This window comes from Sus scrofa, chromosome 10 (assembly GCF_054392235.1).
Source record: "Sus scrofa isolate SSC_HxYL_T2T_F1_AM1 chromosome 10, Sscrofa_HxYL_maternal_Yorkshire_Landrace_v2.0, whole genome shotgun sequence".
Taxonomy (NCBI): domain Eukaryota; kingdom Metazoa; phylum Chordata; class Mammalia; order Artiodactyla; family Suidae; genus Sus; species Sus scrofa.
The window spans coordinates 89,861,527-89,886,246 of NC_139392.1; the positions used below are offsets into that span (position 1 = coordinate 89,861,527).

Below are 24,720 nucleotides of genomic sequence, written 5' to 3' on the forward strand. Positions count from 1 at the left end.
ATTACACTTTCCCATTTCAGTAGCCCCCCTCTTTCGTCACCTCATGTCATCCTCACTGTAGCTTCGTAAAATCCCTCCACCCAGTTTTGCGAGGTTAAGTCATAAGCCCAAAGCCCCGTGGCTCCTCACAGGGTGTAAGGTGTGTCTGCTGCCACCTCTGCGACCCCCATCGTAGGAGCACAGCACTCGCGTGCTAATGGCAGGGACGAATGTAGTCGTAATTAATGAGGCAGGCACCTGCTAACCAGCACGCGGCGTTTGTCTCTAAAGGACGGTCCCCAGTGTCGGGGGGTTTGAGGCAAGACGGGTTCTCCCCAGCTGAAAGATGCTCACGGTCCTTTGAGGCAAAATCGTTTCGGAAGAGGCAGTTTTGTGAACAACCTATGAAATGATCAGGGACGTAAAGGCAGTCTATGCCAGTCGTCCTTCCGGCCGCCTGTCACCCCATCACAGCCCTCGTGGGTCCCACTCGGTGGGTGTCCAGTCGCTCAGTCAACACCCTGGTTTCGAATGTCTTGAAAGCGGATGTCCTCAGCTGGGGTACCTAGGGGAAGAAGGGTCACAGAGCAGCCCTACAAAGGCACGTCTCTGAAAGGACGAACAGATGGCACCGAGGGTCCCTCAAGCCTGGGGTGAGGATTCTTGGCAACCACAGGGACGCTGACAAAACTGGAGTCCGTCTCCTTTGGCAACAGCCACACAACCAAGACCTGCATTGTGTATCGGCCTGCATCTCGGTTACAGAGTCTCCCCAACTGCTTTCTCTGCAGAGGGGAGGCTTTCTTCCCTAACTTCCTCCCATTGCCCCTCGAGCTTTCTTGGGAAACCCTGAAATGTCAGCCTGGGCCATAGCTGTCAGGAGAAGCGCTCTTTTCCTCCTCTTGAAGCAAGAATCACAGAGTCATTATCTGTCAGAGCCTCAGAGACAAAGGGAGGTGGGGCCCAGGGGTGCAAGTCTCGCCCAGGACCCCAGACACGGAGAGCAGCATCAGCTAGAAAAGCGGCTCATGCAGTGTAGACAGACATGCGACGCACTCCATACGCCCGAGGGCCAACCTCTTCTCCCGCACCCCCCAGCCCTCCCTCTGCAATACCCCACAGGAACACAAAATCAACTCTTAGCTGGTTTGTCCCCTCTTTAAAAAGCCCTCTGCATGTCCCAAATCACCCTTCTCTGCCCTTTCTTTCCCTTAACCTCTACTGACCCTGCCCCTCGCAGCTCAGCTCGCCGGCAGACCCGCCACACGTGCTTCTCTGCTACAAACGATGCCAACACCACCCCTGCAAAGAGCAGCTTTGCTTGGCCAAAGAAAAGGCCAGATATTTTGTGGGTGGGCTGCGGGGAGCCCACGGCAAGCACCTGCTAAAGCAAGTTTCAAGAAACTGTTTCATTCCAGGTAAAGGAAAGTCTGGCAGCAGAGCCAGGAAGGGGACAAGAAAAGGCATGTGGCTCAGAGCCGTTTCACAATCCCTGGGTCTGATACCAAATCTCACAGCGTTCTGCTCCTCCAGACACCGGGCCCAAGACCCCCTAAGGGATGTTGCCACAGCTACAATTTTTGCAAATACCAAATAAAGGATGATTGAAGCATATGTCAAGGCCTGTCACCAAAACAAAAGTGAGTGTGTGTGTGTGTGTGTGTGTGTGTGTTGCCATGTGTGGCCTTGGTACTACAGTTTTGTTTTGTTTTTTTCTGATCTATTTAAATGTGGATGGCATGTTTTGCAACGAGTTTACTTGAATATGATTTATTTAACTTTTGCAATGGAAAGAAGCCATAACTCAAGAGAAGACAAAAATGATGCCAGCCAGGGTTGCTCTCCTTACACTGGTTTATTTCTTTGTAAATCACAAAAGCACAAAGAACCCAGAGTCTCTGATAATGAACGCGATATATGATTGCCATAAAAAGTTCACTCTCCCTTCAATTTCAATTTACCCCACTATAAATCAGCGATTCACCTAATCAAATATTCTTCCCCTTTAATTGTTTTATCTTGCTTTTATGTTAAATCTCACTGAGTTACTGCTGGCACCAGTCTTCACATTATAGAAAAAAATGTCAGTGCTTGGCCCGTAATTAGCCTAAAACTCAAACATTGGTTCTGAACATTAACCAGATTGGAGGAAAAGCCCTCACAATCTCCCAGGACCAGTGAGGCAAATCCCAGTCAGAAAGTAAACCAGGATCAGGACGGCGGGCCATCCGTCTGCTGTCAAAGTGCGGAGGGAGGGCCCCGGCGTGCCAAGTTAACTGGAATTTTTTTCTTTTCCATAAACGTCTTTCGTTATTATCTCACAGGGCATTAAAACTCTATTTGGTTGTCTCTTAAATTCTCCAACCTGAAACTGTCCGTTTAAGGATTGCAGATGCTTGCCTGAACTCGCCCAGCAGTTCCCATGAGAAAATAGATGAGCACAATGTCCCGCGCACGGCCACAGCCAAACTCTAGTGTCTGTGATGAAGGGCACTTCCTGGGTATTGTCACAAGACAAGCGCTGTCCCCCGTGGGTAATCCGGTTCTGTAAACAGGAAAGAAAAAAAGATGAATCCGTGTTATTGATTGATAAACCCCTTTCAGACAAGGTGCCGAGGGACCGTGTGATCGAGGCCCTGTTGAATCCAACCCTGAGAGCCAGGGCCCCAGCCCAATGCTGTGGGGACGTGGGTCATTGGAATGTAATCTCTGGCCTTCAAACAAACGCCCCATATGATTTCTTGGAGTTAAAATTCTAAAAGTCTTTTGGGATATACTGGGGATGAGGATCTATCCAAACCAGTTCATCCGCTTTGCTCAATAAATATACATATTTCCAAACCCAAGACAACTTTCTCTGGGGTTGGATGTACTTGCGGATTTCATAGATGAGCAGTGGCAAGTAGAAGTGATTTGGCCATAAACGGCCACGCGCTGTTTATGAAATTTTCTTGAAAACACCTATATGTGAGTATTTATTTGTGTCTCTTGATTTGTTTTACAAAGGACGTGAATACATGTTAATATTTTAACTGTTTTCACTTTAACCATCTGGCGCAACACCAAAATATTTTTCACCCTAACAGAAAGCTAAAAAAATTTGTTCTTAAAATCTGAGAATGAACAATGGTTTAAACGACCCGGGAAATGTTAACTTTATTTGGGGCCTAACTACACCTTTTAATTGGTGTCAAAAGGTATTTCTTTTTAAAGGCATTTGTATAAAGGTGAAAAATACAGGTCCATTGTTTAAATGACATCAGCGTTCTCAAATACAAAAAATGTTTAGAAGGAACTTGAAGAATCAAGAAAAACTTACTCACCCACAGACTTCATTTACACAACTGTTTATAAAGTATTGGGATATGTTATTATGGTAAGTATTTTTATTTTCAAACTTATCCCATCAAACAGGTGTAGTGAAATACTATATATTAAAAATATAGATATAATTATCACAACAGAGTAAATCTAGGGAAAAAAAGACATGAAAAGCATCCCATTAAAAGAAAAAGTCTTTATATGGGACACTATTCACATTTCTGCAAATGGAATTTTCTGATTAACTGCCATATATTATATTATTTGAATAACTTTAGGAAAGATTAATTCTCAAGCTCTGTCCTCAGCAATATTTTTTCCCGGCTGAAATTGGGCTTTAAAACAAAACGTCAGCCGTGCAAGCAGACTATTCAAGTTACAGGTTCAGAAACTTCCAGTGCAGGCAGTTAAAAGTGATTTAAGAAATGCAAAATCATTCTTTCACAAATGTGTCTGTTCAACTAGTAAATTGATATATCAAAACCACAACCGGCATAGAGCAATTTGTCTCTCTTTGCCGGCTGTGGTGTATTCCACAGCTGCCTGCCAGATAATATACTGATTGTAACTTTCCTAATTTACAGAGCCTTTAAATCTAATCTCTTGGGCCAGCCTAAAGGGCTTCTTCATCCATTGAAATGCCAGAATAATTGAAATTGTCTTCGGCAGACAGTCGGGCAATAATGAATATTTCCTCTGCTGATTGCATGCCAAGGTTACACATAGAACTGCAAACAGCCGTGATCCCCCCCCCCCCCCCCCCCGCCAAGCATCCCAAGGGAGAGGCAGCCAGCAACCTGTGGCAGGAGGCACAGTACTTCATGCTTCCCCTTCCCACGGGCCCCCGAGCTCAGGGACGCCCAGCGGCTGCTCCACACCCAGATCAGCACATTTGCCAAGCCAACAAAAGGTCCCACTGGCTTCTCCACGTCTCCAGAGGCAGAGGAAAGGCTGGGAAAGGTTGTGGGTATGGAGTTTCCAGAGGGGGCAACAGGAGCGATGAGCGGAGGATGCTACCCTTGTGGGATTAAGAGGAAACACACAAGCAGTTCATCAAAAGAAACCGGGCATTGATGGTGCCTGAGAAAACGCTTGCTTGTCAGCCGCAAACGGTCTTTCCCATACCTCTGAATGGTTTTTGTGAAGGCCAGGAATTGTTTCCTGATTTAGGGTCAGCGCTGCTTCAATGGAGTCTTAAGGATGCTTAATTTCACTTGGAATCAATTTGCGTTCAGTGGCCAAAGCGAATCACTAATATCTCTGAAAAATCTAAAGACGAGTTTAACCTTCAGCTATGGAAAGGTTAACGTTTCAAATGTCCAGGAGTTCGAAATGGGTCTTTAATGGAAGCATCTCGTTCGTTCGTGGTCCTCCCATGACTGACATTATAGGAGGAAATTTAGCGGACACGAAAGGAGCTATTCCAAGAGCCTGTGAATTTAAACCACACAGCAGAAGGGAGTTCTTTTTTTAAAGGTGTCACAAGTTACACTTACACAGCAGAAAAGGCTATAAAACCTGCTATTCGTGTGATAGCTGAGCTTCGAGATCTGAATTCCTAAATAACAGCGTGCCACACAGTCAGCATCCATAGCAGCTGCGTATGGCCGGGTACCAAATCCCCCCGAACTTGGCAGCTAAAACCAGCCATGAACACTCACTTTCTCCCGCCGTGTCTGCAGGTCAGGTTCAGGAGCGGCTTGGCTCAGGGTCTGCCAAGGCATCCCGCACGCTGTTGGCCACGTCTGCATCACCTGAAGGCCAAAATGGGGCAGGAAGATCCAGTCCCAGGGGCTCCCGGGGCCCATCCCTGGCCAGTGCATGCTGGTTGTTAGTGGGAAGTCTCTGCTTCTTGCCACATGGACCTCTCGAGAGGGTTGCTTGAATGATGGTGGCATGACCTCCTGGCAGCTGGCTTTTCCCCCCGTGCAATTGATCCAAGAGAGCAAGGCAGGTGCCACACGGTTTTTAAGCCTGTCTTCAGAAGTCACGGTGACACTTCCTTCACGTCTTCCAGGCTACACGGTCTTTACTATGGGAAGGGACCCATGAGAGACATGGACGGCAGGAACCCCCATTTTGGATGCTGCCTATCGCACTTACATTTATATGACTGCTGGATCTACCAGCATCGGGGTCTCTAAGATCCCAACTGTGGCTCGAATTTCCCACCACAACCTTGCCCGTATCCTTTGTCCCAGCTGAGGTACAGGGCATATGTGTCATTACATACCTTCCACCCCTTCCCAGTGCCAAAGCCCAGCGGGGTGTCACTTCACCACCATCTCTAAACCCTAACCCACCTGCTGGTTCACGCACGCAAGCCATGGGCCTCCCACCACGCAGCTCTGCCATCTGGCAAGGCTTCCCCAAATAGCCCTACCAGACTTCGAGCCACAGGTGTGTTTCTCAGATCCACACAGAAGGGAAAGAAAGGAAAGAAGGAAGAAAGGCAGGAAGGAGGGAAGGAAACCACTCATACATATTTAAAATAGAGTAAAAATAATAGAGAGACTCAGTTACACAAATGATGGCAGAGCTGAAAAGACAAACAGAAGGCCTTGAAGCAAATGCTCACATCCTTAGATTGGAAAAACAAGGCATGAGGCAGTGTTAGTAGAGGGAGTGCCTGTGGTCACCCAGCAGAAGCTGAACCCTAGCGGGTGGGTCCATGGGTGGGAGAAGAATCCATGTGGAGATGCTATCACCAGAGACAGAGAGGAAGGGGAAGAGAGCCCCCCAGCTGTTCCCTGCCTCCCCCTCGCCTGTCTCCAGCCATGCCTGCACTGGTGGAATCCAGCTGCATATTAGCTGATAAGGGAACCCATGGGGTCCGTACCCATGCCACTCAGAGCAGAGCAGAGACAAGGCCAGAGCAAGCCGACCAAGGGCCAACCTGGATAACTTTCTCCAGCCTGAGGCATGGTCCTGAACTGTGCTTTTTCACTTAACATTAACCTAAATATTTGCACGTTCTCCATCTTTTCCGTAAACGTTATTTGAAATTGCTCTGCCTCATAGAGAGGCTGTATATATGAACTCTAACTCATCATTTTTGCAGAGTTGTGCCTTAAGGTCGTTTCCATTTCTTTACTATTGTTATTTTCAAGTGACAATTCAGGGAACATCTTCATGGTTTACTTTCTTCTTTTCAGGTAGGTTCTTCAGGTAAATTCTCAGGCATGGTAATTATCAAATTAAAGAATATCCACATTTTTAATGTCACCTGATCCATATCTGGGGGCACCTGCTTTTGACCCTATGGCTTTCTGCACTCCTTCCTACAAACGAAACAAAACAAATGCGCATCCATATTTCTAAAAACAGAAGAGAAATTCCAACCCTTAGATAAAAGTTATCTTTGATGTTGCAGCAACAGCAGTAGTTGAATCTTTCCTGAGAGCTACTGGATGCCGAAGGAAGGCCGTGATTAACTTTGCAAAGGATGGCTGACTTTCCCTTGGGTCTGACTCGAATAATATTTAGTCTAGTGTTTGCTTAAAGGAAAATGAAACCTCATCCTTGTTTCTTGGAAACAGTCGAGAGCCCGAAGCAAATTCTAGAGGAAGAGCTTTTCTCCTGCAGTAAATGTCCCCTTCTTGACGGTCAGGTAACCCAGATGTCTGGGAAGACCCAAATCTGAAAAATAAAAATAAAAATAAATAAAAGGTATATAAGAATGAGACCTTTGTCCCTCTTTTATAAGACAATTTCAAAAACAATAGCCAAGGCCCTGTGGGTGGAACCTGAAGAGATATTGGGGGTTCCTCTGGCCGGTGCGCCTCAAATTGTAGACCATTCATGAACTGTTCATAACCAGTCGACACCAAGGTTAGCACGAAAACCAACAGCAGGTGCTCAGAAACTTTGACGGCAATTTGACGCTGCAGCCACCTTCTTACTATACTTACAAAAGTGTCTGCCTAGGATGGATTGAGGAAAAAATCAAAAATCTTTCACCAGGGATGGTTGAGGACATATTGTTAGTTGATCAAAGCCTGACTTGAACACGAATCCTGAATCTGCCCTTGGCATTGACCGGAATTATTTTACGTATGTCAAGAATTCAAAAAAGGAGGCAGGTAACAATGAATGACGCATCCTAGGGGAATCGTTAACAGAAATCGGTATTTTCCAGACCGTGACGTCTCTCCTCCCGAGATTCTTTTATACTCTAAGACTACCGTAAATACAGACATTAAGTGATTCACCTTAATTCCTTAGGAAAGCTTATGCTTTTAGCCGACATATGTAGGGTTAGACATTGCATGATAGTAAGAGGGACTAAACTCTCTTAATTTAATCCTATTGGTTGGTGAAGTATTGAGTAAGTCTCCTGATTTCATGACTGGTGACTGGGCACCAATGCTGGCCAACGGAGCAGGTTTAATTGGTAGAGGTGAGAAACACAGAGTCCCCTGCAGAGTAACCAGCTTTCTGTGCAGCCAGCCCAGGGTCGGAGCTGTGTTGGGATCAAGGAGAAGTTATTCAAATGAACAGCAAAGAGCAGGTAAACACACCTCCCTCCAAACGGCACGCTAATCTTTGTGTTGAATGATTTCTGTTTTGTGTCCAGACTGCGGAGGGAGGTGGTAACTCCAGAAGGTGAAGATTGCTTGCAGGTCTCAGGTGGAAAACAGTCCTTGGAAGCTCTTCTAAATCCACGTTCTTTGCATTTCACGCCTGCCCGATGCAGACCCACAGGAAAGCACACCCCGGGTTTTAAGTCATAAGTTTCTATTTCTGTTTACTAGCTGCGTGACCTTGGGCAAAGCATTTAATTCCTCTTTGCCCCAGCTTCCTCATCTGTAAGATGGGGTTAATGATATCTACAGCTGAAGGGGATTAAGAGGTACAGCCTTCCAGCTTTAAGATAAACAAGTCACGGGATGTAACATACAGCATAGGGAATAATGTCAATAAAGTCACAACTTGCTACCATAACAGATGGTAACTGGTCTTCTTGCAATGAACATGTCACAATGTATAAAGATATTGAATCACTATGTTGTACACTTGAACTTAATATCATGTTGTGTGTTAATTGTAACTCAAAAAAATAATAACATCTATAACCCCAGTTGTAGGAGTAGAAGGAGGATTAAATAAAGCAACACGTTGCCCTGTTCACTAACGTGCAGTTGTTTTCATATTTACTCTTCTCCTTGGATTCGGCCTTGTTACACTTTTCCTCTGTTGAGAGTGGACCGTTTCCTACCAAGGAAGACGTTGCCACACTCTCTGAGAATAAGAGTATTGGGGGAGGAGTTCTCAGTGCGGCACAGCGAAAATAAATCCGACTAGAAACCACGACGTTGTGGGTTCGATCCCTGGCCTGGCTCAGTGGGTGAGGTTCTGGTGTTGCCGTGAGCTGTGGGGTAGGTCGAAGACGTGGCTCAGATCCCGAGTTGCCGTGGCTGGGGTGCAGGCTGGCAGGTGTAGCCCCAATTTGACCCCTAGCCTGGGAACCTCATATGCCATAGGAGTGCAGCCTTAAAAAAAAAAAAAAAAAAAGAGTATTGGGGGAATTACGAGAAACTTAGGAGACTTAAGTCCTGCTTTGGAGGTATTACAGGGTAATCGGAGAATGAAATACTGATAAATAGTAAAGGGAATGTATTCACTCACAGCCGAGTCCCAACTGATGGTAGAGTTAAAATATGAGAAACATGTTTAAACATCTGATCATGAGGAACGTCAGGCTAATCCAGCGAATATGCAGAGGCTGAAGGCAAAAGCCGGGCGTCCAGACAAGGACGCAGGACTGGTGATGGAAAGGAGACACAATGTGATATGTTGGGACAGTAGGATTTCGGGGGGGCGGGGGCGGGGGGGTGATTCCTTCTAAAGTTTCCATGAATGCTGCTGGAATGTGAAACCCAGATTCGTGCACACCCTGGAAAGAATGTGGATTCTGAAGCCAGACTGTTTGAGTTTGAATCCCAGCTCCTTCCCTCAGTGATTGTACAACCTTGGACCTGTTTCCTAAACTTTTCAGTACCTCTATATCCTTTCCTGTTAAATAGGGCGAATAATAATAATATACAATAACCTCTTTGGGCAGTTGGGAGCATTAAATGACTTAATATGTGTAAAAACATTTAAACAGCATTCAAGGAATATTAGCTATTATTATGCATATAAAATTTTTAAATAATAAAAAGAAAAATACTGATAAGGAAGGCATTAAAAAAAAACAATATGTCAATATGTGGAGGGAAAGATTTTGTTGTTTGTTTTTCTTTTTAGGGCCCCACTTGTAGCAGATGGAAGTTCCCAGGTTAGGGGCTGGATCAGAGCTGCAGTTGCCGGCCTACACCACAGCCACAGCAAGGCAGGATCTGAGCCGCATCTGTGACCTACACCACAGCTCACGGCAACACCTTGGATCCTTAACCCACTGAGCAAGGCCAGGGATCAAACCTGCATCCTCATCCATCCTTGTTGGTTCATTAACCACTGAGCTATGAAGGGAACTCCTCTAATCAGGTTCTTAACACACTGAGCCGCAATGGGAACTCCCAAGAGAAAACTTTTTAAATTATCTAATTTTTTAAAGAAAATGAGCCCCTTTGGAATGATTTTTGTTCCCGTTTGGTGAATGTTATCTATGGAAAAATGCTTCCTAAATTATAAAAAGTCCTTCGGAGCTATTTTTATTCACTTAAGTAATACAAGTGGTCACATATACATGTAAAATATCAAACACTCAAAAATAAGGAACTCTCTGAGGTTGCAGAGACCTTAAGATAAAAAATCAGTTTCTTTTATGCCTTTGAAGTTATTCTCACTCTACCCACTCACAAAACTAAAACACACACACACGCACATACACATACAAGCACGCACGCGCACACACGCACAGCCTCCTGGACACTAAAGATGCATCTCACTGAGTTGCTAACCCCAACCAAGCATATCTGCGCTTCTTCTAGAATCTTCTCTCTCAGAGAATAGTAGGACCTTCATCGAGGCACTTTCCAGCCGGGAGCCCTGGGAATCCTCTTGCAGCCCCTTACTCTTCATCCCCACTCTTAATTAACACCAACGTCCCATTGATTCCTCCTTCTATCCTCTTTTCTTTGTCCCCACAATCAACATCCTTGTCCAGGCCACTGACATCGGTCACATGAGTTATCAGAACAGCCCTGGAATCTGTCTATCTGCAATCTGGCTCTTTCCAAACCAGTTTCTACCTTGCTATCAGAATGATCTTCCTAAAATATGTGTATTTATCTCATGGCATGCACCTGCTTCAAAGGTTCCCCGTGCCCTGGGGATAAGGTGAGTCTGCCCACCAGGGAGAAGCCTCCAGACCGTGGCTCCCGTTTGCTCTCCAGTCTTCTGATTTACTCTTCCCTCACACACCCTACACCCCAGCTCTCATGGCCGGCCCGTCAGGACTGAAACCTCCCTTACCTTGTCCTTTGCCTATGTTTTCTTCTTCTGAGCTGGCCATTTCTGCCTCTCCTCTGGGACTTACTTCCTGACTCCCAAAGACAAGGCACTTCTCCTACATCCTCATAGCAGCTAATGTTCATTTCTCTCTCTCTCTCCAAAGAAATATCACACCTTATTCCCAGGGATCTCCCAGAACCCAGGACTCTGACATATAGCTCACTCTTCATGTTTACTTATTGGATGGATGGATGGATGGATGGATGGATGAAGAGATGGATGGATGGATGGATGGATGGATGGATGGATGAAGAGATGGATGGATGGATGGATGGATGGATGGATGGATGGATGGATGGGGAAATGAATGAGAAGAGCAATTGCAATTCTTTTCCATGGCTTGGTTTGACCTAAAGTCTCAGTGAGAGAAAAGGGCTGTGGACGCCCAAGCAGATAACATTGAAGACTTCTAGGTACCAAACATTTATGTTTTCAGCCAATCATGGACTGTATTACATTTTTCCTTCAGGTTTCAGTGCAATGATTTCACATTAAAAGCTACTAACATCTTTGCCCTGAAGATCCAATTTTAAATTATTTTTTGCTATAAAGGCTAAATCTTTGGCAAGTGAATGGCAAGAGAAAATGCTTATCACCCAGATCGTGCTGATATGGAAACAGGACAAGCCCTCAAGGGGAGCCTGATGCTTTAGAAGGGCCTCTGCTTTGCATTTTTTTCTAATTGTTTGGTGCAGGCATCCTCACAAAGTTTCCAGATTAAAAGCTAATTTGTTTTAGACCCTCCTGATGCAGAGACGCCCCCCACCCCCATCTCTGGCCTGAGCTTTGTTGTTCACCAGGGTAAAGTGTAATTTTCTGACTCTTCCCAACTCTTTAGTTTGAGACAATAATCCACTCTGTCTCCTCTTAATTAAAGCAAATAGCCACAGCTCACAATAGTAGCTCTGAAGGCCCCCTCTCCTGGTTCTGCTCCTTGCAAGGAGCTAATTGATTTCCAAATGATAATGATGTTTACATTAGAAAGCCAACCCCCTAGTATTTAGCCCTTAGCTCATCCTCAACCGTCCCAGTCTCATGAATATCAAATGGCCAAAATACCTCCATTGTGGTTGGTGCCTCTTAGGGGTCAAGCCTCAGTCCCAAAATGTTTAATGAGCTAATCGGTTGATTTCTGTTTTATGTGCCCTGGCTGCCGGACTCCTGTATTCCTGTTTCATTCAAAGGAGGGGCTTCCTTGGAATTTTCAGGGAATTGCTTTTGCCATTTTATAACCTCATTGTTTTACAATCGAGGCCCCCTAGGCAAGCAGTGGGTGGGGCTGCATTTTAAGGATCACTTTGGAAGCTCATTCCTCTGAAGGTTTATGGGAGGAAGCTGCGGAGAAAGAAGGAAAAAATAAGGAAGCCACGAGACATCTGAGCCACAATTCACGGCATAGGAGTTAAGGCAGGGTGTACGTTTCCATGTGTGCGAACGAACTTGTCTGCAAGGTACAGAACACCCGTGTGTCCAGGGCTCATGGTTCTGTCCTTATTTGAAAGTCACAGGACCGTGATTCCTAACACATTCTCTATCTCCAACTAGTTTTTCTAGCCTCTTGGGCTTCTGTTAAGTGAGAAGCTCTCTCAAATGCCCCTGCTTAGAAACCCAAACAATGACCGGAACAGATCATAGGTACCACGAAGCATATGCCTGGCCTTCCACAGAGCGTTGCCCAAATCTTAACACTCATGCATCACCACAACATTTAAGATGCGGTTCAGGCAAGACTCCCCTTGCCGGGAATGGGTGTTTGTCAAGCAAGAGAGGAGCAGGAATTTTCCAGAAGCCGAGCTCTGTTTGTAAAGAAATATCCTCCACGAGTATGGTCTTGATCACAGCAAACTGGTGAAGCAACAACCCAGGGCGCGAGGGGGGCCAGGCGATGCTTCAGTATAATCACTTTCCAAGTAATTACCACAGCAACTCATTTCTCTCATAATTAAAAAAAGTTCGTTCATCGGCACACGCATCCATCCTAATGCCATATTTAGCAAACGCTTTCATTTTTTAAAAATAACACCTCTAGTGCACCAGACGCTCTCTTATCCAGACAGGCATGGCTGTAATTTACAAAACATGTATTTCCTTTGATTCTTAGCTCAACCTTCCCTTTTCTCTTTGAGGCACTGCCTTTCAGTCAATCCACAGACATTTCCCTTCCATTCATCCCTTCTTCGTCTTGTAGCTACGATGTCATCGCTTAAGTTCCCCCCAAAACGTCACCTTGATGCATATTTCATATACAGATTCTGTATTATAAATTTTATATCTGTCACTTGGACAATTTGTATAAAGTTTCCCAAACTATATCTTTATGTCTACATTGTATCTATGTATCTGTATATCTATATCTGCCTACATATAGATATAGTTTGGAAGACTATTGCAATACATACACTCCCTAGTGTTTCAGAGGCGGTATTTCACAAATTAGAAAGGATTACATCTTATCACGATTAAATGCTTTACTCACGATCTCCCAACATGTTAAGAGCAGAGCGAGAACCTAAAACAGCCCATTTTCAACTCTGTACCCTATCTTTTTTTAAAGACTTCGGTAAAAGTTATAAGAACTACCATTCACTGTTTTGAATCATAGAGCCACCTTGGTAAAGCCTTAAAACCAAACCAGTGCGTTAAAATATAAAACTCTCGATCCCCACTTCTTAGCTTTAAGGACAGAGCACATAATATATGATTCTATAGGTAAAATCTTACACTAGAAACTGAAGATTTCGAAATTCTTTGGTGGACGATTTCTACATTGTCAAATATTGTTTTAACATGTGAGTCATTGGCTGGGGCTAGAGATGGCTTGGGGTTTTTTTTTTTAATTAGAAAGATTGTTCACTTTAATTATATTCCTTAACAGGATTTGTCATGTGGGTGTGAAAATAATAGCCCGTGTTCTAGTGTGTAAAGGTGGGAGTGCTCAGAGCTTGGCACCACGTCCCGGAAATCAGAAAGGACATGGAATCCCTGCCTCTGGCTGGTGAAATTGACAGTCACCTTACACAACAGAAACAGGTCCCTGACCATAAAGGTCTGGCCTTCATTTCTTCTTAAATGACGAGGGAATAGCTAGGAGCTCAGAGTGACATACCTGGTGTCCCCCTAAGGCAGCAGGACCAGGGGGAAAGAAAGGAGACCAGACGTGAGGGGGACGGAGAGCAGAGAGCATAGATGCCCAGCAAATCACATCAGCAAGGAGATAACGCCCAAGAAGGAAACATCAGTATTGATGCTTTAAGAGTCTGGGAAACTCAAAAGCAATTTTTGGAAACTCTCAAGTAGAGCTTGTAGTAATAAAAAGCTGAAACCGTCTCTTACAAAGCGAAGTCTCTTTTGAAAGGATTCCAAGAAACCATGAAATGCAGTTGATAAGACTGTGCCAATTTGTAAAGCTTGCCACAATCTCCAGCTCACGTTCCCCCCCCGCTTTTTTTCCTCTTTTCTTTCAAAAAAAAAAAACAATTTTTTTTTTTCCCCTGAGCTTTGTTAGTCTAAGACAAGCGTGGATGACAACAAGGAAAACATAAAGTGTTTTCTAAAGCTGAAACCTCTTTTCCCCCCAACAAGGGGGGAGCGGGGGGTGGGGAGAGGGGATGCATGGGATTTATTCCACGGAAATGATGTTAAAAGAGCATTTGCAAAGCCAGAGAAAAGATTTTTGATGGAAAGCTCCGGTAAGGAGGTGTAGGCTAATTCAACACGTTTCTCGCCCTTATCAACCATTGTATTCAGGATTCATTACGGGTTTGCCCGCGTCTCTCACTTCTCTAGAATGTTTATTTCCCCTCCCCCCCCCCCCCAGGAAGCTGATTGGCTTTTTTTTTCAACTAAAGTAAACTTTTAACTAGTGGAGTCTTAACTTTCTTAAAGTTTGGCTTTCCCAGTTGTTTTCAGGTATTTTTCCCTCCCCCATGTTGACCAATTATTTTCCATTAGACTTATAATTGCATTGTATAGTTAAAAGGCCCAATTAATACCTTTAAAGCAACCATGTTAAGTGGCATTTAGTGGAAAATTTATATTTAACTGTCAAGAAACAATCATGGCTCAGGTTAATGGAGCACCCCTCACTCGGAAGGGTACCAAAGTGGAAGGACAAATTTCATATGCTCCACTTCTAATTATAGGTCAGGAGCACGGCACCCAGCACTGCGGATCCTGCCAGAGGTGAAGAATGAAAGAGGAACACAGTAGCTTCTAGGAAAAAATGTGAAAAGTCTCTTATTTAATGGGAGCAGGGAAGGCAAAAGAGCCAACCAAAGGCAGTGGTCCCGGGGAGTCACTAGAAGATAGTCCCCCCCACCCCAAGCACCCCCGCCGGAAGCAAGGGACAGCAGGTTGCATCAAGGATTTGCCTGGGCACCTGGAATCTCTTTTTCAGGGGGAGCAAAAAGGGATCCCATGATGCCAATCTGTGATCACTTGTTTTCCAACAACCAAAGCAAATTCATCGCAGCAAGTGGGAATGGACCAGCCTCTAACAGGCCATCCATTCTCCACGGGCACTCAGTCCATCCTCACACAGGAACCTGTGGCCACCTGGCTTCAGCAATCACCTGAGACGCCCACTGGGTACACCAGAAGGTGAAATCTTGACTGTCCCCTTGATGGACCTTAGGACGTGCTTGTGGGGAGGAAAGGATGGGAAGGGGGCAGGACCCCCCCTCTCCATAATGAGCTCTCCTAAAATGGGTCAAAAGGCTGAAATATAAATGTGCCCCTCGCAAGGCTCATATCTCTACTAAGAAAAATGAACGTGACCCATAGGGCCAGTCCCCTAGGTCTGAAGACCTGGTTTCAGAGACAAGTCACTCATGTATTCATTCAACAGACACTCAGGAGCGTAATAGGTGCCAGGTACAGATGCAGGTCCTGGGAACAGAGGAGGGAATGCAACAAACAGAAATCATTGGCCTCAGATCTAAAAGGGTAAACAGAGTTGAGGAAGGATGGTATAAAAAAAATGTTCTTCCACTCAAAAAATGATAAATCGAGAAATTGCTTTGGGCCGGCCACCCCTGGAAGAGAAACGACAGAGACCCTAAGGAAAACCAGTGCCTTCCTTCACGAGAATGTCGATCCTGTTTGGAGTGCACTGGGGTCACAGATTGCCACGAGCTCATGTCCCCTCCCAGCCGACAAAACGCCATGAGTGGCAAGCAGCAGGATGAGACGCCCCTGAAACAGCAGGAGGAGAGCAGAGATGATTTGACAGAGATTCTGTTGCTGCAGGAGCAGCCCAGAGGAATGCCACAGGGACCAACAGCAAGTCGGCTAGAAAAGAGCAAACAGCACCTGCGGGAGAATCCCTGTCCCTGCCCGCGCCCCCTCCACAAGGAGAGCCTGCAGAGGAGAGATTTGATAAAGGCTCGTTGAGCAAGAACCCCGGGGGAGAGGCAACCTCGAATTCTTGGGTCTGGTGACCGCTTCCATCAGGAAGCTGGTTGGAAGGGTAGGATGGGGGCTGATCAGCGAGAAATGACTTGAAACGCAAGGACCAGGTCAAAGGGAGCCCACCAAGCACTTGGGAGCCAGCCATGCCTAGTTACCCACACAGCTTCCCATCCGGGAAACTGCGTTCGGTGTGGACATGCAGACCTGTCTCCCACCCAATTTCCCGTATCTTACACAGAGGGCTGAGTCTGCCGGGTTAAAATGATACCAAAGAGAAGCAAGAGGGTGCGTCTTCTTTCAATTTTCAGACTTGCAGGAAGGAGGGCAGGGAAAACTGTCTTCTTTCCAAAAGGCACCCAAGGTGTCTCCTGTCGGTGTTGGGATTGTAAGGAATGAGTCCCCTTTCATCTGCGAAGTAGAGAAGAAAAACCTTAGGGGAGGGATCCGGATGGAATCCCAGACAGAAAACCAGTCAACCCCTACAGCGTTTCTGTGTCATAGCCCACTCCTCCGCACGGCATCCAGGAAGACCAGCTCCAAGAGCTCAGCAGTGGCGGTGGCTGCATGGCTGTTATATTGCAGATGGTACTGTGAATGCAGACGGCTTGAAAATTCCAGTGGGCATCCGCATCTAGAAATTCTAGCTACTCTCCATCTTTGGTGATTACGGAATCATTCCAATTAATTAATGGTTAGGCTCTTTCCTAACCATTTACTTTTCCTGTTGTCCATTAGCAACGGTTCTTCTTAGAGGCTGGACATTTTTTTCCTGCTCCCATTAATTCTATCCCCAAATGCATATTCATCTCCTAATGTCCTCATGTGCAGACAAAGCCAGGGAGGGGAAGACGCCTGGAAATGGAAGCCTTGGCCCGAGGCTCATTCCCTCTGGACGGTCCCTGTAGTTGTATTATTTCAAAGTTTCCATTTTTGCCCCCCCCTTTTTTTTTTGTCTTTTTGCCATTTCTTGGGCTACTGCTGTGGCATATGGAGGTTCCCAGGCTAGGAGTTGAATCAGAGCTGTAGCCACCGGCCTACGCCAGAGCCACAGCAACGCGGGATCCTAGCCGCGTCTACGACCTACACTACAGCTCACGGCAATGCCAGATCCTTAACCCACTGAGCGAGGCCAGTGATTGAACCCGCATCCTCATGGATACTTGTCAGGTTCACTGCTACTGAGCCACGACATATTAAATCAGCCACAATATATTAAATCAGACCTTCTCGCTGCACCACTGCAAAGTGGAAAAGAAATGGGTATTATAATTCCTATTTTAGAGACAGAAAAATTAGAGTCAATAATATTAAGGTATTTAGCCATGGGTAAATCTGGGGGTGGGACAGCCTCGTATCCTCTGAGCCCCAGGTGCCGTGCCAAGGGCCTCGGATAAGGTGATTAAGAGAATCCCGTTTAATCATCACAAGGACCACAGAGGAGACGCCGTCACTCGTGTTCTTGGCTGAAAGCAGAGCGGCGGGGACCTTTGCCCCAGATGACACCCTGCCTGCCCCATTCTTCCCTTCATCCTTTTTATTCCCCTGGAAACATCTCTCCTCATCTCAAAATTCATATTTCCCAGGTAAGTTACAACCTAAAAGAGTCCTGTAATTCCAGTCTGTAATCAGATCAGTTGCCCAACAAATGCCTCTTGTGCAATGCCGCGCATCAGGCTCTGGGGAGCAGATGAGGTCGAAGGCAAGGCGGGAGCCCCGGAAGAATTTAGGTGGAGATAAAACACACAAAGTAACTCTGGAATTTTAGGAGAAGAACCCCTCTCAGCATCCTGGTTCTCCAATAGCCACATTCACCTTCTAATTGCTCCTACATCTTCCTCCTAATTTAACCCAAATAAACATACACAACACCAAACACCCAAGAAATATTCTATCATTCTCCACTTGCCCTAACCGCAGACCCCGGCCCTACCCACCTCTGCCCCATCCTTCATCAAGAATTCTGCCTGATTCTCTCTGATCCTTTCTTTCTGGGCTGACCTATCCAAAATCTAAAGTAGTCCTCATTTTCAGTACACGTCCAACTTGAAAACCTTCCTCCTCATAGAGAAAATTTCAGCCTAATTAGGTAATGTTGTTAAAACAACCCCAAATCCTTAAATTGTATAATCTCTGGTTACTTTTTTAATCTCCTTAAATTGCTCTCATTTCACACTTCTTCTGCGTGCATTGAATTACCCAGAACTTGATAAGGGTTGGTCCCCAAAATAATAGCAGCTCCGCAGTGACGGTGTTTTCCATTTAAAACTCACAACAGCTTCCCATTTATGGGAGAGTCAGGGGACTTTTTTTTTCCTCCCTAAAAACAAGTTCCCAGAAAACATTCCCTCCCAGTCTCCTAGGATCTCAGTGACAGCCAACGTTTGTTATGAGCTGCCGCATGTCTCCAAAAAGTTTGTTTTTATTGCTTTGTCGATATCGAAGAGAAGGCTGCAAAGAGCTGTTGCCAAATCTCTGTGCACAGGTTACAGAAAACAGTATTTCATCTTAGAGATGGTATCGGGAAGCCTCTCTTCCTCTTCTTTTTTAATCTATGGCTCATCACAGCCCAGGTGAGAGATGGAGCACGGAGACGCAGAGGAAAGAACCTCAGCTACCTACGGGAAGATTCCTAGGTAAGCGTCACCTGGAACCCTCAGTGCGGGCCCGTCAAAAATCAGGATTCAAAGATTATTCCAAGAAAGCCTCCCCTCCAAACGCCAGACCAGGCGGTGGGAGCTGGTTTGGCTCCAGCACCAAGTCACTTGATTTCCTTGGGCTTCGCGTTGCTTCCTGTTACCAAGCATGAACGCAGATGATTTCTGAGCTCTTTTCTGGCTCGAAAAGAAAGAAACGAATAAAATTTATATAGAACAAGAGATTCATCGACGGGACATGAGTCATTCTTTTTGGAGAGATTTGAGTTCCCTCTTGGCGGTGTCTTGTGCTTTTTTTTTTAAGTTTGAGCATCAGTATCAAATACTTTTGAAATGCATTTTTACAGTCCAAATTGCCAAGTCGTACTCTGGGACAGGTTCTAATAATAAAATCTGACCTAGGCAGTGGGGTTGGCTTTGCTGAGGTCTGTGTGGGCCGGAATATTGGCAATATACTGTCAATAGCCACAACTTTGGCGTGGAAGTTTGAAGAGCTCCAAATACAAAACCCAGCCGGGGCTTGAGGTCAGCCACCCCGACCAAAGCTCCAACTTCCCCCTCCCCTTCCTCCCTCCTTCCTTCCGCCCTCTCTCCCTCCTTCTTTCTTTCCTTCCTTTTTCCCTCCCTCCTTCCCCCCTTCCTAACCCTTTGCTGCTCTCTCTTTCTGTTTCATTCTTTTATCCTTTTTTTTTTGCTTTAACTCTGTGGGCTTTGAGCTCATAAGCTCATGGAGGCAAACAATCAGATAAAAACCATCTAGAAGCCACATGAGCAGCAGTGATCCCTGTGGTAGCCACTAGCCACAGGTGGGCATTTATATGTAAATTTAAGTTAATTAAAATCAGGTAAAAGTAGTAAAAAGCCCGTTCCTCCATGGTACTAGGTACACTTTGAGTGCTTGTGTTTAAAAAGCTGGCACTGGCTACTGGCCGAGTCGGATCCAGAACTTTTTCATCATTGTAAAGAGGAGGTTTAAGAAACTTCTCTCAGAAAAAAATGTTTCTTTGAGACAGGCTCTGAGGTCAGGCTGCCTGAGTTCAAACCCTAGCACCGACACCTGCTGGATTTAGTGCCCTTGACTCCTCATTTAAAGATTGTAAGCCTGTTTCCTTTCTGGTCATATAGAAATGGTATAATGATATTTATGCCTGGCTTATATCATATGACTCAGCAATTCCACTTCTGGGTATATATCCCCAAACCCCCAAAAATAGCAATTTGAAAAGATATGAGCACCCCAACATTCATAGGAACACTGTCTACAATTGCCAAGATATGAAAGCAACCCAGGGGTTCATCAACTGATGAAGAGATAAGGAAGAGGTGTTTTATACACACACACACACACAATGGAATATTACTCAGTCATGAAAAGAATGAAATTTTACCATTCGCAACAACTTGAAAGGACTTGGAGCATACCCTGCTCAGTGAAAGAAGTCATGCGGAGGAAGAAAAATACTCTATGACATCTCTTATATGTGGACCATGAAAAATAAAGCAGACTGGTGAATTTAACAATACAGAAAGAGACTCGCAGATATAGAGAATAAACTAGTGGTAGAGAGGGAAGAGGGAGGGAAGTTTAGGGGTGGGGAGTAAGAGGTACTATTGGGTATCAAATAAGCCTATCTCAGCCAACACAGAGAAGATAGCCAGTATTTTGTAATAGCTACAAATGGAGTATAAACTTTAAAACCATGAAACACTATGTCACACACCTATAACATATAATACTGTACGTCGAGTAAACCTCAGTAAAAAATTAGATGTGGCTTATGCTGTCACTTTGGGGATGAAGTGAGATAATTCTATATGCAAGGTTCAGTGCCTAGGATCTAGTGAGAACCCAATAAATGGCAGGTATTTTTTTTTTAATCAAAGGGTAGTTGATTTACAATGTTGTGCTAATTTCTGCTGTACAGCAAAGTGCAGTCGTGTTTCATTTTTTTTCTTTGCATTTATAATGATTACTGCCAGATTTATAGATACTTTGGCCCCACAGCCCAAATCAAAAGGAATTATTATACTTTGAAATTCAACTGATATGGTAAGTTTGCTACCTTGTAAGAAATATAGGTAATTAGTAAATTATTAGTTAATTCCAACCATATATTTAAGACAAAAACAGTGGATAGTTTTCTTTTATTGTTTCTTGGTTTGTTGATATATACTAATTTTTCTACAATGGTCATGCATTATTTGCCAATACATGTAACCATTTTTATGAATATCCTTTTAAACATCCCAAGAATATATAAGCAAATGCAAACACAGCTTTATTTTTAATTTAAAAAAATTGTACACATACATAGTTAAGAGAGTTAAACAGTTATTCAAATATAAAAAGCAGCAGCACCCTAGCTTTATCATATAACCACATGTTTTTTTTAGCTTGATAGCAGTATAATTGACAAATAAAATTTTAATATATTTTAAAGTAATAATAATAAAGAACCAGGTCAAATTCTTCAGCTGGAGGAATTGTAAATACAATCCTAAGTAGTTAGGAAGACGGGTTCAAGCACTTCAATGTCTTTTCCTGTGAAATCTTATCTACAAAGTAGACATTCTACTCTATCCAATCTGGTTTTCCTTTCCTTTACCTTCATAGGGGAATCACAGGTGAAATCACTGGGGTTCTTTTTTTCTTCAATTTTGTCATTAAAATAGTCTTCTTTTCAGTGTTGCACACTTTAAGAGGCAGCTTCTTCACACCTTGCCATCGGTGGAGGAACCACGGTGGGGTATAATTGTTTCTGAGAAGCCACGCATTGGCAGCGAGGTAGGATGGGCTAGCTTCATGCCCTAATTGTCACCTATGTCAATGTAAATAATTTCCCTGATGAGAGTCTTAATTTTCAGGTTCCTTTCCCATCCACCCACTCAACATGGTATAAAAACATGATAAGCAATGATGAAAAGAAAGTTTTCAGAAATTGCCAGATGGTTCATTGGTTGACTGTTACATACTGGAGCTGATCTTATTTGCCCTGATATTTCCCAGAAGTGAGAGGGTTCCTACTGGCTTAGGAAAGAGGGGGACGCAACTGGAGAGAAACTACAAGTCCCAGGATGCGATGGTCCAGAGAGGATACAGTGGTCCAGAGAGATCAAAGACACATAATTGGAGATGATAGTATCTTCCTTTTAATTAAAAGAATTTTCTTATCTTCAAAGAGCTCTGCAAACCCTCCCCGCACTTCATAAGACCCAAACCATTATAAATCCAATTGAAAGATGGATAAGAAACGGGGAGGAAGTCAATGAGATTGGACTGGACAATAAAAGCTGCCCATCGTGGGAAACCTCTAGACCCCACAATTGTCCAACCAGGTAAATGTCCTAAGGTTTCAGCTGCCAGATGAAACCCAAGAGTTCTTTCCAAGCTGGCTTTACCATGTAATCAATTACTTTTTAAGGAAAATGGCTTAAGATGGCAAGAAACCCAGTCTTTCAGATCTGGTTCTTCAGAGCCTAGGATCTCAATGTTTCCCAGAAGAGTGACAGTTTGCTACCAGAAACAGGTAAAAAAAAGCTTCCAAGATAAAGCTGTCATGAAGGAGCCCAATGCTAGGAAAATGGGAAGCTCAAGAAAGCTACAAAACTAGAGGGAGAAATTGCTAATCCCCAGAAAGCACAATATGGAGCTGCCTGAAGTTAGCCATCAAAATTTACCGCCCTGGGTCACTTTGCTGTCCAGCAGAAATTGGCATAACATTGTAAATAAACTCTAATTGAAAAACAAACAAACAAACAACTTACTCCTTACCAACCATGATTGGAACCAAAGCATCTCCTGACATAAACTATTTTCTTAGGAAAGTGATGAGATGACGCCATGTTTGCCCTTCTGTAGGTGATTGATTCTTTTTAACATATGGGGTTAATAACAGATGGCCAGACACCCACCAGACACGGTATCAGCATCCACACCCCACTTATTACCTAACAGATCCATCCACTGTGGGCACACCATCCTAATCCCCCCACCCCTTCTCCTGTTTTCTTTGTCTTCTTTTTTCTGGTTCAGTTATCACTAAAATACACATTTGAATTAAATTATGCAAGATTCAAACTTCTTCGGCTTTGACTATTTCCATAAACACTCTACACAGCAACGCCACAAAGCCTTACAGGAAATTGAGGGCAGCTCTGACATATTTTGAGGAAGAACTTTTTAAAACTTCCAAATGCATTTTCCCTAGAAGCCGCTCCGCAGACGTTTGCTATTTCTCTTATTTTACCTCCTCTGTGTCAACTTCTTAAACCATTCTTTGGGAACTTCCCTCTGTCCTTCTCTTTGTGCTTCTAGACCACACACAGCTGTACCTTGACCGTGACTTTGGTGTGAGTCTCTTCTCTCTACAGGAGCAGACTCAAGATGAAGTCTGTCTTCTTGTCTCCTGCTGTCATAGATGTCAGCCAATTGCCGATTTGCTTTTCTCTCCAGCTCCTCTAAGTTGTCCACATGTCCCTTCTCTTGACCACCATACCTTGACCTTTCCTCCAATTCCAGCCCAGCCCCTCACTGTTTCTCCTTTAAAAGAGCTGGTGACCCTTTCCCAGAGCCTCCCTTCCTTCCTTCCTTTCTTGGACTTTCCCTTTGTTATTCTCTCCCACTGCTAACATGCTCCCACGTTCATCACCTCCAACGCACCAGCTTTCATTTGAAACGCCTTTTCAAGTTCATTCATCATCGAAGGTCTTCTTAGAGCAGCTATGAGATAAGAATCACTTCGAAATTTTTTTTTTTTTTTGCTTTGTTTGGTGCCACGCCCAGGGCATAAGTAAGTTCCCAGGCGAGGGGTTGAATCGGAGCTGAAGCTGCCAGCCTACCCCACAACCACAGCAATGCAGAGCCACATCTGCAACCTACACCACAGCTCATGGCAACACTGGATCCTTAACCCACTGAGCGGGGCCAGGGGTCGTACCCACATCTTCATGGGTATTGGTTGGGCTCGTTTCCACTGAGCCACAACGGGAATTCCCCACTTAGACTTTTTTAAGTTAAATTCAGAATTAACTTCCTAGGAGGCAAAAGATACTCCATGTCCCAAAGAGTCTCTGCCTGAGGCATTTGTCTTCACTGGTGATGGGACAGAACCAAGGAGACTAAAGCCAGAGCGGTTCCCTTTTCATAGAGAAATGGGGGTTTTTTGGGTTCTGTACCTGTGAACTGAATCAGTCGTTCCAGCAAACTGTTGCAGAACTGTGTGCCCTTTGGTCACTAGCAGAGGATGAGTGAAGAGATCATTAAAGGTCTTGCCCCATCATGGCTATGGGGTGGGGAAGGCGACGTCAGAACACTTGGCCTTTTGGATGCTGTATCTTTCATGAGTGAAAGTCCACACATGAAGTTATTCCAGAAGATAAACTACCTCAGAGCAGGATATCGCCAAGCACCATGATTCCATCCAAAGCTCTGTGGAGTCAAAAGCTGGAGAGTGAGCAGCTGGGAAATCTTTACCTCTCCCCACCAACTTCAAAAGCCGTGTCTGCGCTCAGGTCTCGTGGAATACGATCCAGTCGGATGAATGTTTACGGACCGCGCCCTCCCGTGCTAGGCACATGCAGTATTTCATTTAACCCTCACGATGACACGAGCATTCCAACAGGCTGATGGGTTATAGGACCAACGTCCCTCACTTACACCCAGCAACACCCACCCTCAATTGTTCTGGGATCGAGTGCGCTTAGAGTTACTAAAAGGTGAAGAGGATTTAAATCCGGACAAGATCTGGTTCAGAGGAAACGAGGATGTTTGGTCTGACTCCAGGCAGCTCTGACAGTGCCTTCCAAGGTCTGTCCATCTGTCGTGTGCAGAAGGGATTGTATGTGTTTTGTGGGGCCCCAGGGGGATGTCACTCAGCATAAGAATGGTTTTGTGACTGTG

General features: G+C 44.7%; 1 long non-coding RNA gene across 1 annotated transcript; it reads right to left on the reverse strand.

The window, feature by feature from the left end:
• Positions 1-1,815: 1,815 nt before the first annotated feature.
• On the reverse strand, positions 1,816-16,754 carry LOC146399590 (uncharacterized). The gene is made up of 3 exons (XR_014818235.1): positions 16,402-16,754; positions 4,962-6,939; positions 1,816-2,524 (listed from the first exon to the last, which is right to left on the reverse strand). It is a non-coding gene; the product is annotated as an uncharacterized LOC146399590 (long non-coding RNA).
• Positions 16,755-24,720: the final 7,966 nt, after the last annotated feature.